Genomic DNA, 15,245 nt, shown 5'->3' with positions numbered 1-15,245 from the left:
TTGTTTAAAAATATTAAATTGGATATGGAATTTGAGAAGTAGTTTTCGTTATGGTTTTTGGATATCCAATGTTCAGTCAAACAAAATATTTATTTTATAAAATTGGAATCACAAAAAAAATATGGGTCATGCTAACGAGTGCCCCAGGGGCACTGGTTAAGCATTCTAAATATAGAAAATATTCTTTAAATGAATCAGTAATTTAAACTTCCAATGCATTGAATACAAGTATTTTCAAGAAAAACATACCTTTTATTTCTTAAAAAAGTCAATTATTTTAATTTTCAGTACATTTAATACAAGTATTTAATAAACAAAATATATTATTTTAAACTCTTAACCAGTGCCCCTAGGGCACTCGTTAGCATTACCCAAAAAATATTTTAAAGAAGAAAACAAAAATTCGCCCTAATGACAAAAGGTGATCATAAATTTAATCTTTTTTAAAATAGAATTCTTTATGGAAAATGGAAAATTACTTCTACGGATTCAAAGTCTAGAACTTTCGAAAATGCTATAAACAATCATCAGATTTATTTCCTTATTATTGTTACGTGCTTTTCGGATACCCTATCAACGGCACCTCATCAGCCACAGTAAATTAAAAATATAATACTGCCATCACAAGAACCAACACAAAATGACAAAGGTTCATTCTTTTAATTTATCGGGTGTATAATATTATACTCAAAAGGATGACGATGATCGATATATTAAAGTTATTGATATTCTCACTACTAGGTCAAGTTCAGCAAATTCAAACTTTGGGCATGGTGGTGGGGTGGGAACACATTACTATATAAGGGAATAGATGGCGTGTGTTTGCCTACAAAGCTTCTTGTCAGCATATTCTTAATTTACCTCAATCATCTTATGGTTGACAAGGTTGTCAGAATCGAATTTTTACCTTGACTCGTTTTACTTAGGTAAAATCGAAACGTAAAATCATAGAGTTTACCTCGTATTAAAATTATATTAAATTTATATATACGACATATATATACTTATAGAATATTCCAAATACATTAATTATTTAAAATTTTAACTTAATTATAAAATAAAAATATACTATATCATAATAATAAAGTGTAATATTCACAAACTTGTATCAAACTATATAAATTGTCCACCAAATCATAAAAAATAACATCCAAAAGATTATAAAAAAAACAATAGTTTCATAACTTTTTCAAGTTTAAAAAAATAAATTTTTTCACCTTCATCTTCAACTTAATCAAAAGTTCAATCCTTCTACAACATCATCTTCATTAGAGCAATCATATTCGACTCGATTAAATTCATCTCCAAATGTTAAATATTCGTTAATATTATAACCAAGATATAAATATGAATAAAATTAAAAATTCATAGAGAAAATTTTATGGGCCAAAATATAAAATGTGATTTATAAATTTTAACAAAAAAATAAAATAAAATCAGGTCAAAGAGTAAAATTCAACGATTTTACATGATTTTACACGATTTTACATGATTTTACACGATTTCAGCAATTTCAGAATGATTTAAATCACTTAAAATCGTTCCAGAATACGATTTTACATAAAAAGATTTTTACCTGCGATTTAACACGAAATGCTGACCTAGAAACGTGAAATCTATAGAGTTTAGGTTTTAAATCGAGATTTTAACAACCTTGGTTGGTAGAGATGTGTCATACCCCAAAATTTGCCCTCCCATATTCCATTCACAATAATGCAAAGCTCAAGGTTCAGTCCCAAAGATCACTCACTCCAAAGTCCAAGATGATCCATAGTCAACTGGTTTGACCTAAAAAGTCAACCATCACCAGAGCATAGTCAAAGCTTCCCAATTTTGGTCAACATCTAGTATGTGAAGTACAACCATCATTTGATCAAAGATTGATCATGATTCCATTAATAGAAACTCAGAGATGAACAAATACACAAAGGTTCAAATTAGGGTTTCTTAGGAGAAAGTCAACCCAACTTTGACTGGGCATAACTTTCACATGGAACATCAAAAATTCCCCACTCAAAGCCTATGTTGAAGGAAATTGGATTATCTACAAATTTGTCTCTCACAAGCCAGGGCTAGAAATGATTCATTTGAGAGATACAGTGCAAAAGATTACAGGTCCTTTTCAGGCATCCTCCAAAAGCAGTTTTTTGTCAAAGAGGATATGATCAAGATAAAAGCCCCAAATGAAAAATATGTTCCAAAGTGGCTTGTAGAGGACCTCTTGAGGTTTCCAAAAAGTATTAGAAATCCCTCATAGCTTAAAAATTGAGTGAGATGTGATCGATCAAAGTTGGTTGATTTTGGAGGACCAAATGTGAGATAAGAAGGTTCAAATTGGATTTGTTGCAAATAGGCCCATATTTTTGTGACTTAAACTTGGCCCACAAGTTATCCAAAACATATGCCATGAATTATATCACTTTGTTGGATTTTCACACAATTTTATTTCATTTAAAACTGATTTTTAATGATTTAAATAAGTGGAAAAATCAAATAATTTTGGTAGAAAATATATTTTGGTGATTTCCAATCAACATTAATGCTGGAATATAATATATTTTCGTGGAAAATTAAATGAAAAAGTATTGATACAAAATAGGCCAAGTTTGATAACTTATCATTCAAGAATAAAATCAAAACTTTCCAAACTTTGCAAAGGTGGATTCATAGAGCTTTGGGCCTCCAATTACTAACCTAATGCAAGACTATAAGTAGCATACACAAGCCAATGGACTAGGGGACGCAAAAATTCTGTAGAGAAGCATATTCAAGAACAAAAAAATTCACCAAGAACTTGATTTCGGTTTTGGGGAATTTGAAACTTTCAAGAAGATTTGAGGATTGCAAAAGATTCGTGGGATCATTCTGAAGCTGTGTGGATCATCACTCGACCCCAACACCCCCAGATCGATCTCCGTTTAACCAAGGTAAGTTGCTTTGAAACTTGGCTCGAATAGGGCAATTCACGCATTCTAATGTGATTCTGATTGCATATTATGGTTTGTTGATGTGTTGCGAATGTGTATGTGATTTTAATTGAATTTCTGGGCGGATTCAAGTGGTTCACCATGGATGGCCGTTAGGGTTCTTGAGGGCGTGCAATTGGGGCTTTCAGTTAGGAGTTAAATTAGGGTTAATTAGTGGTATGAGTGAATTCGCATGGTTGGGACGAAGGTATTGGTTAGGTCGCGAAATGTTTATTGGCGTGTATGTGCTATTCGCGATTTGCAGGTTGGGGTTTGCTACGAATGCATTTGTAGCCAAACCGTAGCAAAAATTACAGGTTTTATAAGTCTTCTTTGAAGAAGACGATGAGGTGTCAGGGCGTTATTGGTGTGTTTGAATTTGGCGCCTGTTTCTGTTAATTTCTCTTGTTTCTATATAATATATTGGGCGAAAGTTATAAACGACTAATTGGGCATGGTTGAGATGGTGAGCGCGTGTGTGTTTACCCTTAGGGTCCAGGGTTCGATCCCTGGCCCTTTCTATTATTTTTTCTGAAATTCCAACCTCTGATCCTGTGCATCTGCGCCTCCATGGCTCATCATACGACCTCTAGATCTGACCCCTCAATTGCCACTCAGCCAGATCTAACGCCCCTGGTTTCATCCCTATACCATAAACCCCTCATCATTATCACACAGGATTACAACCTTAATAAAACTTAAATAAATTTTAATTATTTATTTTGTTTTAATTAAAATACCTTTTAATATATATTAATTATATAATAATTATTTTTATAAATAAATTATTATGTGATATTTATATTAAAATGTTTAATTTGTTGTTCGTGCCAATTAAATCGATTAATCGCTATGGTCAACAATAATTTTAATTAAAATTCTATTTAATTAAAATGCAATTCAATTATATTCGATAAAATGGTTGCAATTATCTTATTGATTGTGATGATTAATCCTCCCTTGTTCTAAATTTAATTTGTTATTATTTGTAATCGTATTAATCGGTTATGAGGGGTAACAATACAAAAATAAAATTCACAAAAATAATAAAACACATTAATTCATTATTAGTGATAATCGAATCAATCGATTTGAATTGGTAATGGTACAAAACCCCTAATCTTTTGACTATGGTGATCAAACCTATTGATCATCGCGGTTAATTGTGCCAAATCAGGGTTGTACGCCCAGAACATCTAAAACAATTTCAAAACCCTTTTCAAACATCTTTCAAACTTCAAGTTCAAAATACAGATTTTTATCTACGATAGGCTATTCAAAGCCTTCAAAACCTTCAAATCAAATTTCAAACCTTAAGGGCGTACAACCCGCCCCCCGAACTACGTTGACTCTGATTCTCCCTAAGGAGATACGTAGGCACTTGGCAACAAGGCGAGTCCCCTTCCTCCAAATCTTAATCATGTCTTTAACCCTATTAACTGTTTGTCACCTTTCTTTATAAACCTTGCCATAAACCTTTATCTTTGAATGTTAACCTTTAGGAAAGGGTTGAGGGTGCCTAACACCTTCCTCGACCTGAATATAGTATCTTACCCTGATCTCTATACTGCGTAGGGTTTCCTATTCGCCCTTCAGAATAGGTGGCGACTCTCTAAGTTATAATTTTTAGGGCAGGTTGCTACAAGATGTTTTGAAGATAGTGTTTATTAACTAAACAAAAAACTTATATCAGTATTAATAAAGGTTTTTTTCTTTACTCACCTCCCTATGGGGGGTCACCCCCAGGAAAAACCCCACTTTACCCCCTACTTATGTATTTCTGAAATATTTTTTTTTTCTAAATTTTTCCAGATTCGGAAGTGCACTTCCGAAAAAATTTCAAAAATTGGAATTTTGATTAATTCAGAGATGCATCTCCGAAAAAATAAAAAAAATTTAAAAATCTCAAAAATTAAAAATTTTAGGATATTAATTAATTCACATATCATAAATTTGATATAATTTATGAGTAATGAATAATAATAATTATATATTTTGATATAATTTATGAGTTATGAATAATAATTATTATATATTTCTATTCTGATTTATATTTTAAAATTTAAAATAATTTTAATTAAAATAATTTCACCTACAAAATGAGTGTTTTAAAATTTATATATTTATATATTTATAATAATTATTATATATTTATATATATATACAAAAAAATTTAAAAAAATGAGTGTTTTAATTTATATATTTATATAATAATTATAATAATTATTATATATTTATAAAAATTATTATATATTTATATATTTATATATTTATATAATAATTATTATATATTAATTATAAATATATTTATATATTTATATATTTATATAATAATTATTATATATTAATTATAAATATATTTATATATTTATATATTTATATAATAATTATTATATATTAATTATAAATATATTTATATATTTATATATTTATATAATAATTATAAAAATTAAAAAATGAGTGTTTTAATTTATAATAAGTATTATATATTTATATATTTATATAATAATTATTATATATTTATATATTTCACTTATAAAATTAATAATAATTAGGTTAAATTACACTTTTGGTCCCCTATTTTGCCCAACTCACGATAACAGGCCCCCTATTTTATTTTTAAACAGTTTTAGTCCTCCATACCCACTTGTCAGCAAAAAAGCGCTGAGGTGTACATTTCACTAATTACGTGGCATTATTTTTGGTTGCCATGTCATTTTTAAATAAGTTGCAATATAATAATAACTTTAAACAAATTAAAAACAAATTAAAAACATATATTTGTAAATAAATTGCAATATTCAGATGCTGTAACCTAAATTCCATTGCAGCTTTACACGCCCTTCCAAGCCCCAATCTCCATCGTTCCCATTCCATTCTCCTTTCCGATTTTCATCTTTTTCTTCCCACTTCCAATTTGCAACGTTATCTTCTCCTTACCTAGTGATTCTTCTTCCCTTTCCTTTATAATGGATTCTGAATCTGTGCAAATTTCAAGTTTGTCTTCTCATTCTAGGAGGAGAAGGATTCAATGCTACTGTGGGTTTGATTCTCCACTTTCCACTTTCAATATTTATATATTTCTATTCTGATTCATAATTAAAAATGAGTTATAATTTTTTATTTAGTTTAAAAAAATTAAAAAAAGATTTTGTCTTAATTTTATTTAATGAATAAATTTTATATTTAATTATATATAATTCAAAATTTACTTATGAAATTAAAATGTTTTTTATTTATATAAGTTAGTAAAATAATTTTTAACTTTAAAACTGTTTAGGAAATTTTGATTCACCTTGATTTTATTGATTCACCTTCATTTTATTGATTCACCTTCATTTTATACCTATTAATTATATTGATTCACCTTGATTTTAATTTTTTAATCATTATTGAATTTTTTCGGAAGTGTATATCCGAAACATTCCAAGACCAATTTGGTCTTGGAATATTTTGAAAATGCATCTCCGAAAACCCAAAGGGGGTGTTTTCGGAAATGCATCTCCGAAAACACTTTTTTTTCGTGTTTTCAGAAGTGCATTTCCGAAATAAGACAAATTTTGAAAAAAAAAAACATTTCGGAAATGCATTTCCGAAGTTAGGGGTATTTTGGGTTTTTCACCAGAGGTGACCAAGAAAGTAGCGAGATGGGTAAAGAAATTTCCATTAATAAATCAATTTGATTTAAATGGTTAATTTATTCTAATTCATAAAGAATTGAGACCTATCTTAATAAATTACTACTTTTACAATTGAATTGAAAGATATTATATCATAGATATCATCTATAGTTGTTCTAAGTCGACAGTAGAGAGTCAATAATACTGGTTGTTCTAAGTCGACAGTAGAGAGTCAATAATACTGGTGGTCCAGTAAGCTAAACGATCCACTACGTCACATGTGGCTGAAGTATGACATCCTAGCTAGTTAAGATGTAGGTGGTCTTCATGATCAATCAAACAGATTTATACATTTTACACCAATTAATAGTCCAACGTTAGTTTGTGAGACACTTTTAGTGAGGAGAGAATAAAAAGAATAAATGAAATAAAGATTATATTATTGAATTGAATTGTACAAATAATAATACAAACTATGACTATTTATATACAATTCTGATTGGGCTTGGGCTTGCACTACTTATATTATATTTGATATTATTAGATTAGATTATATTTGATATTATATTAATAATATCAATCTCAATAATATCTCAACAAATCTCAATAATATCTCAACATACCCCCTATAATCCAAGTTGTCGAACAACTCTAAAAATAGCCAATATAAACTATTCTTAATTCCTTTCTCAAATTTAGAAATTTGTCGATCTTCAATCATTGGGTGAAAATGTTGGCCAACTGTGCTTCGCTCGAGCAATGCCTAACTTCAAGTTCGCCTCAATTTACCTTTTTCCTCAAAAAGTAAAATCTAGCTTCGATATGCTTACTCCTTCCATGCAAAACTGAATTCTTCTCCAGATTTATGGATGACTTGTTGTCGATTTGCAACACAAGATGTTTCTTCACTTCGACTTCCATTTCTTCAAGTATTGATCTGATCCAAATTGCTTGACATGTGTTACGACCGGCTTAAAATTTTAAGTCTATTAACCTAAAATAGAGAGTCGCCACCTATATTTATTCTATCCTAAGGATAAGGGAAGTACGGGAGAAAGCCTAAATAAAGAAATTCTAGGTAAGTCGAGAAATTAGGATTAAGGGAAGGTGTTAGGCACCCTTAATCCTTCCTTAAGGTTTTTTTTATGTCTCTTAGGTAAGGTTTATGGTAAATAGTTTTTGGTTAAATAGTAGGGTAAAGAATAAAATCTTAAACCTACAGACGAATTATATTTTAGGGAAAGGGGACTCGTTTCGGTTGTCCGAATGCCTACGTACCTCCTTAATGGAGGATCAGAGTCAACGTAGTTCGTGGTTTTGTTGGTGTTTTTTATGGGATTGTACACCATTATTTTTGTATGTTGAAGTGTGTCTTAGTGAGTTCACGCAGTTCGCAGTTATCGTAGTCCGTAGTTTTTATAAAAAAATAATTGTGTACAATCCCTATTTTTTGTATTTTTGTGTATTGAATAATTAAATAATGTTTTAGTTTAATTAGAATAATTATATCACAAAAATTAATTGTGTTTGTTGAATATCTGATCAGTGCAACATAGAGAGTCGACCGATTCGAAGACGTAGTGAATTGTCATTCACTCGTCGTATTATTTGTTAGAATTAATTCACGGAAGAGAGTAATCGTTTCAACAAAGCGTGCGCTAAGCCTTTGATTACTCAAACGAATGAAATTTTACATTCACCCGCTTTAATCCGTATCTACAAAAGAAGTTGGATTTATTAATTGTCAGTTTTTATAATTTGATTGGTGCAACATCGAGAGCCGACCAATTTGAAGATGCGGTGAGATCGTCACTCACTCATCGTATTATTCGTAAAATATTGTATTAATTGATTTTAAAAAAAATGTTTGATTAATCATGTTTGAAATTTACCCGTGGAAATTAAAAGTATATTATTTGTATTTTGATATCTTATATTTATATGTTGTTTTTGTATTTTCCTTTGATGATAACTTAAGAACTTAAATTAATTTAATTAACGTATATATGCTTATCCTTCTTTTAAAATTATAAAATTATTAATTAAATTAAACAATAAAACTAGAAAAAGAAAATGAAGGAACAGTGACGTCAAGAGTTAGCTCCTCTTATATCTTAAATTCTCCAAAATAATAGCATGTGTTTTAGTGAACTTTTTGTAATCAAAAATAGCTAACTAAAATAAATTAATAGGGGAGAAAAAAAACTTAATAATTAAACTAATAAAATGAGTTATAATAATTTTGTATTTTTTCTAATTATATCCTAAACATACTAAAAAATAAATAAATTAGATAGATCACATGGACTAATGGGGTTCAAATGGTAATGGTTTAAAAGCCCAAGTTCACATCAACAGACCCTAATTTCTATAGCAATTAACTAATAAAAATAAATAATAAAAGTACTACTTACCTGGAGAAGGCACCGCCCCATTTTGACGAAGAAGAGTTGTTATTGTTCGACTTCTCTCTCCTTCCATCAACTACTTCTCTATTTTTTTTTCTCTGCTTCTTTCATGATCATTATTAATATCTTCACCTGAAAATCTATGAAATCAAGCAACAGAGACAAATAGATTAGAAATAAAACATACCCACTCGACTCGCGGCGAGACTTCGGTTGCATGACATGGTGGTCGTAGGAAACGACGGAGCGGGCAGGATCGCGTTGCAGGATGCGTTGTCGGGAGTCGAACAGAAGAGCGGCTGGTCTGGTGTGTTAGAGATTGGGTTCTGAATAAAGCTTCAAAGTTTCTATGTGAAACTCCAAAGATTCTATCGTAAGCGAGAAATTTGGATTGCCGTAATTTTCGTTCGGTCTCCGTGTCCCTCCCCCTTTTGTCAGTCCAATGCTACTGTTTTTATAGTGAGGAAAAAGATATCTCCGAGGCTTAATTTTGGTTGATTCAACATTGATGAGTTTTAACTTAGGATGATTTGTTGCATGTTTTGTTTTTGGAATGATTTAAATTTTGAATGAGATTTCATTTCAATTCCAAATTGGTTTGATCCACTCTTGGACTGCCTTGATTTGGTCTTTGAATGCTTGATTTGGGAATGGAGAAGATGCAGATACGTGAGAAAATTTATATTTTTTTTGATCTTTTATTATTTCTTTATTTAGTTAGAAAAATTAGTAATGGAAATAAATTTCAATAAACTAAATTAATAGTAGTACTAATCCTAATCTAATAGCAATGTGATAATAATAAAAAACTTCTAAAAATACTATAATAAAAAATACTTATAATTCCTAATAATTATAATAATGATTAAAATGATAACAAAATAATAGGAATAATACAAATTGTAAAAACTACTTAATAATGAAAATTATTAACTAATTCCTAATAATAAAAATTAAAAACTTAAACTTAAACAAAGAAGCTAAAACTTTTTTTTCTTTTTCTTTAATAATAGCATAAAATAATAAAATAATGATAGTAATTAAAAGTCTTACCCAAAGTAACATAAGATCGATTATACTAATTGAAATATCTAATATTAATAATACTAATAAAAATTACTTAGTAACTAATAATAAAAGAGTAAAAAGGAAAAGTGAAATACAGAGAGTAGAGTGGGGTTCGAACTCAGGTACTCCCATGCATGGGTTCCTTATACTCGTCTTTCTATCCATTGGATCATTGCACTCATTTGAGATAAAAATAACATTGCGACATATATAAAGGGTGGGCAAATTTTGGGGTATGACAACATGCAACATAGGATCCTGCTATATATTCAACTTCACACGATGATAATGCCACCACATGTTGTCTCTTCGAACACCATGAAATTTGGGCACCAAATACTTGAAAGAAATATCCAGTTGTGCTTCTTCGATCTTCCTTATCTCCACACCAATCAACATTTGAAAAGCAAGTAATTGTTGCTTCTTTTCCTTTAGAGTCTCGTCGTAATAGAATTCCATAGTCTATCAATCCTTTTAGGTATCTTAGAATTCTTCTTGCAGCCTTCATGTGTGACACTCTTGGTTCACTCATGTATCTACTCACTAATCCGACTGCAAAACGTATATTAGGTCGACTGTTGCAAACATATCTCAGAGATCCAATAATTTGCTTGAACAAAGTTACATCGACTTTGTCTTCCTCTCCATGCTTCTCCAACTTCAAGTTTGTCTCGACTGGTGTGAATGTAGGATTCGAATCATCCATTATAAATATCTTGAGTATCTCTTTGACATATTTCCTTTGATGCAACACCATACCTTGCTTCTACATTTGAAATTCCATGCCTAGGAAATAAGACAATTTTCCCAGATCCGACATTTCAAATTCCTTCATCATCAGCTCTTTGAACTTTGACAAGTTCTCCAAGCTATATCTAGTTACCAGCAAGTCATCGATATATAAGCAGATGATTATTATATTTTGTGCCACAACCTGAACATAGACACCATACTCAAATTTGCATTTGACGAATCCTAATTTGACTAAGTATGAGTCGATCTTCTTGTTCCATGCCCTAGGTGCCTGCTTGACACCATAGAGTGTTTTGTGCAATTTATATACTTTACTCTCTTCCTTCTGAATCACAAAACCACGAGGTTGTGTGACATAGACCTCTTCATCTAAAGGACCATTTAGAAATGCTGACTTCACATCTAAGTGAAATGTCGACCAGCCTTGGTTGCATGCCCATGCTACCACTAGCCGAACAGTCTCCAATCTTGCTACTGGGGCAAATACTTCAGAGTAGTCGAGCCCTACTCTTTGAAGAAATCCTCGAGCTACTAATCTTGCTTTATATCTTGCTATCAATCCATCAACATTGTGTTTCAGTTTGAACACCCACTTTACATCGATAAATTTTTTATGTGCTGGCAAGTCGACTAACTCCCATGTGTTGTTTCTCTCGATTTCCTGTAACTCTTGGACCATAGCCAGCGTTCATTGTTGAATCTTTAAAGCCTCGCTATAGTTGATTGGTTCAGCACCTGCAAGTAAAGCAAAATGAACTATTTTTCCATCTGGTGTAACTTCATCATCACCAGCTACTTCATAGTCTTGAAGTCTTGCTGGAAGAACTTGACTTCTTTCAGGTCTTTGGCTTGTATTAGCCACACCTTATTCGACTTTGACTGTGTCAGGAATGTTAGCAATTTCCTCGACTAGAGTTTTGAAAATTACATCAACTTCGAGTTCAGCAGTTGCTTCTTCGAAGTCAGAGCTCATCAATGGCTTGTTGATGGAAGTACTCGAATTCCAATCCCGGGAAGAATTTTCATCAACCAGAATATCTCAGCCTTCTGCTTGCAACAAACTATTATCAGCCAGTTTTACCTTGCTCTTTTTCAATTCATCGAAATCTGTCAACCATAACTTTTGACCAGTCATGTGATTTGAGCAGCCTGAATCGAGGAGCTAGATCTTGGATTCGACATGCTTATCTGCAACTGCAGCCATAACCATTATACCTTCATAATCATCTGAATCTTAGCATGCAAGGTTTGCTCCTTCGTCCTTGTCTTTTGTCAATCCATTGTCTTTCTTGTACCAACAATGTTTAGACAAGTGACTCCATTTCTCATAGTGATAGCACTACACACCTTTCTTATCTTCTTTGTCCTTTCGATAGTTTCCTCCTCCTCTTTTCAAGGATTCAGAAGTTCTATCTTTGGCCTACTGCTTGTGAGGGTTCGACTAAGGCTTCTTGCCTTGAGTCTTGTCGACTTTGCCTTTAAATTTGTTGGAACCACCATTATTTTTCCATGACTGAGCCTGTAAAGCTTGTATCAAATCTTGAACTCCTTTCCTTTCAACAATCCTAATCTCATGCGATTCCAACGAACCAACCAAATCTTCCAATTTTAGGGTTTCAAGTCGATTGGATTCTTGACTAGCTACGATAATGTGATAAAATTGAGAGGTCAACATATGCATTACCTTCTACAACCTTTTTCGTCTTCTCCATTGACAACAATTCATGTTGTCAATGCAAGGTTTGCAACTTGACAACCTTGAATTTCTCACCTCCTTCATAATATTTGATAAGAATATCCCATGCCCCCTTCGCCGATTCACCATGAGAGATTCTGTCGAAATTTGCAGTATTGCAATCCCATGCCCCCTTCGCCATCTGATCCAATTTTTGCCGTCAAGCATTAGAAGTGAATTCAAAATACCATTAGTACCATTCATCTTTGCATCGATTGATTCACATTCCCTGGGAACACGATCTCTGACGTGAAGTTCTCAAGAACAATAATCGGAAGCTTTGGATTCCAATTTGTTAGTGCGTGAGACAGAGGAGAGAATAGAGAGAATAAAGGAAATAAGGATTATATTATTGAATTGAATTGTACAAATAATGATATAGACAATGACTATTTATATACAACCCTGATTGGGCTTGGGCTTACACAACTTAGATTATATTTGATATTATTAGATTAAATTATATTTGATATTATATTAATAATATCAATCCCAATAATATATCAACAAATCCCAATAATATCTCAACATTATAATCATATTATTATATAAAAGGGAAACACACCATTTCTTAGGTACTTTTTAAATTTAAGCTTCATTCACTAGTCTTACTCTCTTACTAACTTGAGAGTTGGAGTGCTCAATCAAACAAATATATACATTTCCCGCCAATTAATAGTCCAACATGCATTATAATCATGTTATTATATAAAAGGGAAATACATCATTTCTTAGGTACTTTTTAAATTTAAACTTCATTCACTAGTCTTACTCTCATACTGACTTGAGAGTTAGAGTGCTTGTGAAGAAGATGTTTATCATCTATCTTAATTTAGTTCTGATGAAGACAAAAACTTATCAAAGAAGAAATACCAAAGAAAAATGTTTGAAATCAAGGATTAAGTTTGCAAAGTCTTAAGATGATTTGGAAATCAAATGGAATTGATCATGAAGTAAAGTATACAATATCAATTAATTTATAATATCAGAAAAGGAGATCTCGTGGAAAACTCATCTTTTTTATTTCTTCTAAAATTTACTTTTGGCAATCAATGATGTCATATTGTTCAATTCTAATGTGCTTGTTGTATTATGCATTTGATTGCTAGGTTTGGATCAATTGATGATGTCACTTGGTTCTCTTTGGTTCCAAATCAACCTATCAAATTCAACTTTTCCTCTTTTCTCTTTTCCCAATTCATGTTCTCTCTTTCTTATCTCTTTTCTTTTCCCTATTCACATTCTCTCTCTCTTTGTCTTCTTCTTTCTTCTCTCATATCTTTTCTTCTTTTATTCTCTTTTTGTTCAAAAAATAATCAATAATGTTTAATTCTGATCATATTTCCATCTATATGGTAGTGTTTCGGTGTTGATTAAATGGTGTTAAGTATTATAGATAATTGGGGATTATTTTAGCACTCACTATCAACCATTATTGACGGTCCTAAAAGCTTCGCCGCCGAAAATCCAGGCGATTCTTCAACCTTCACTTTGATTTGTACTTGATCTGGTTTCTATTGTTGCTAAATTTCTTCATTGTTGATTTTCTATGCCAAAAACTCATCAACCTCTCTTTTCAACCCATCGATCTCTCTCTTCATCCCATCGATCTACCATGTCAAAAACCAAAATGTTTTTCTTTCAGGCTGAGATCAACCAATTTCTCATTCTTATCATCAACATGTTCTAGTCTTACAAGGATATCTTTCTAAGGGAACTCAACTGTAACACCTCAGATGTAAACTTCCAATTTACTCGCATTTTTAGGGTTTTTTATTTCGTTTACGTACTTTTATGATTGATCTGTGATTTATACATGTTATACATTCAAATTGAAGTGACTTAATATTGTTTTTATGTTTAGTTGTCTATTGTCAATCTGATTATGTTGTTATATAATCCAATGATTTTGTTTTTAATATTTCCTAAGGGATTTCTACAGGCTGAAAGGTGTTGCAGCAAAATGTTGAGAAATTCTGCACATAAATTTGTATCAAGTGGAAAATTTGGGCGAAGATGATACACTGTCTTTGATTTGTCACCATGCTTTCGGACAGAAATCAATCCATTTTGCAGCTAATCACAACTTAGTCAAATAGGTAATGGTTTCATATTTTATATTGTGAATTTTTCCCTTATAGTGGTATACATGGATTGAACTGTTTACCAAAAGTAAATTGTTATGTTATGTAGTTGTGGCTGAGTGTGGAAAGTTTCCATTCGCTCTTATAATGGATCTCAAAGTGAATTTATCAATCATGATACCTTGCTTATTCAACATCAAGGAAGTTCATATCGCCTGGCTCTTCGACCATTAATCTTGGTGCTACTTCTTGTGTTCTATCTCTTTATTTAGTTATATTAAAAATATACAATTTTATCGGTTAACTTTCCTTCACTTGAATTCCACCTGGTCTTTTGTACAACTGAAGGACTCTTATATAAGAATGGTCAAACTTTTATGAATATGACCATATTCGACATTGACACAAATTGTTCCTTAATTTATCATCCCCGATGTCTTGGTGTATGGTCACCTTCCTAATTTTATGGTGTCCATTGAAGCATAAGCTAGTTACAGTTTTATGGTTCAGATCTAAAATTCCCCTGATGAACTAAAAAGATGGAACTTCGAGTTTTCTATTGTTCTATTTATTGATATCCATATGATCAGGGTCGACCCAATCAATTCAGG

At 31.4% G+C, this 15,245-nt stretch overlaps 1 long non-coding RNA gene across 1 annotated transcript; it reads left to right on the top strand.

Annotated features, from left to right (window-relative positions):
* The first annotated feature begins 13,835 nt into the window (after positions 1 to 13,835).
* On the top strand, positions 13,836 to 14,957 carry LOC131612473 (uncharacterized). The gene is made up of 3 exons (XR_009287384.1): positions 13,836 to 14,288; positions 14,493 to 14,649; positions 14,744 to 14,957. It is a non-coding gene; the product is annotated as an uncharacterized LOC131612473 (long non-coding RNA).
* The last annotated feature ends 288 nt before the right edge of the window (positions 14,958 to 15,245 follow it).

This window comes from Vicia villosa, linkage group LG6, assembly GCF_029867415.1.
Source record: "Vicia villosa cultivar HV-30 ecotype Madison, WI linkage group LG6, Vvil1.0, whole genome shotgun sequence".
Classification (NCBI taxonomy): Eukaryota; Viridiplantae; Streptophyta; class Magnoliopsida; order Fabales; family Fabaceae; genus Vicia; species Vicia villosa.
The sequence above is the reverse complement of the archived record's forward strand: the minus strand, read 5'-3'. Positions and strand labels throughout refer to the sequence as shown.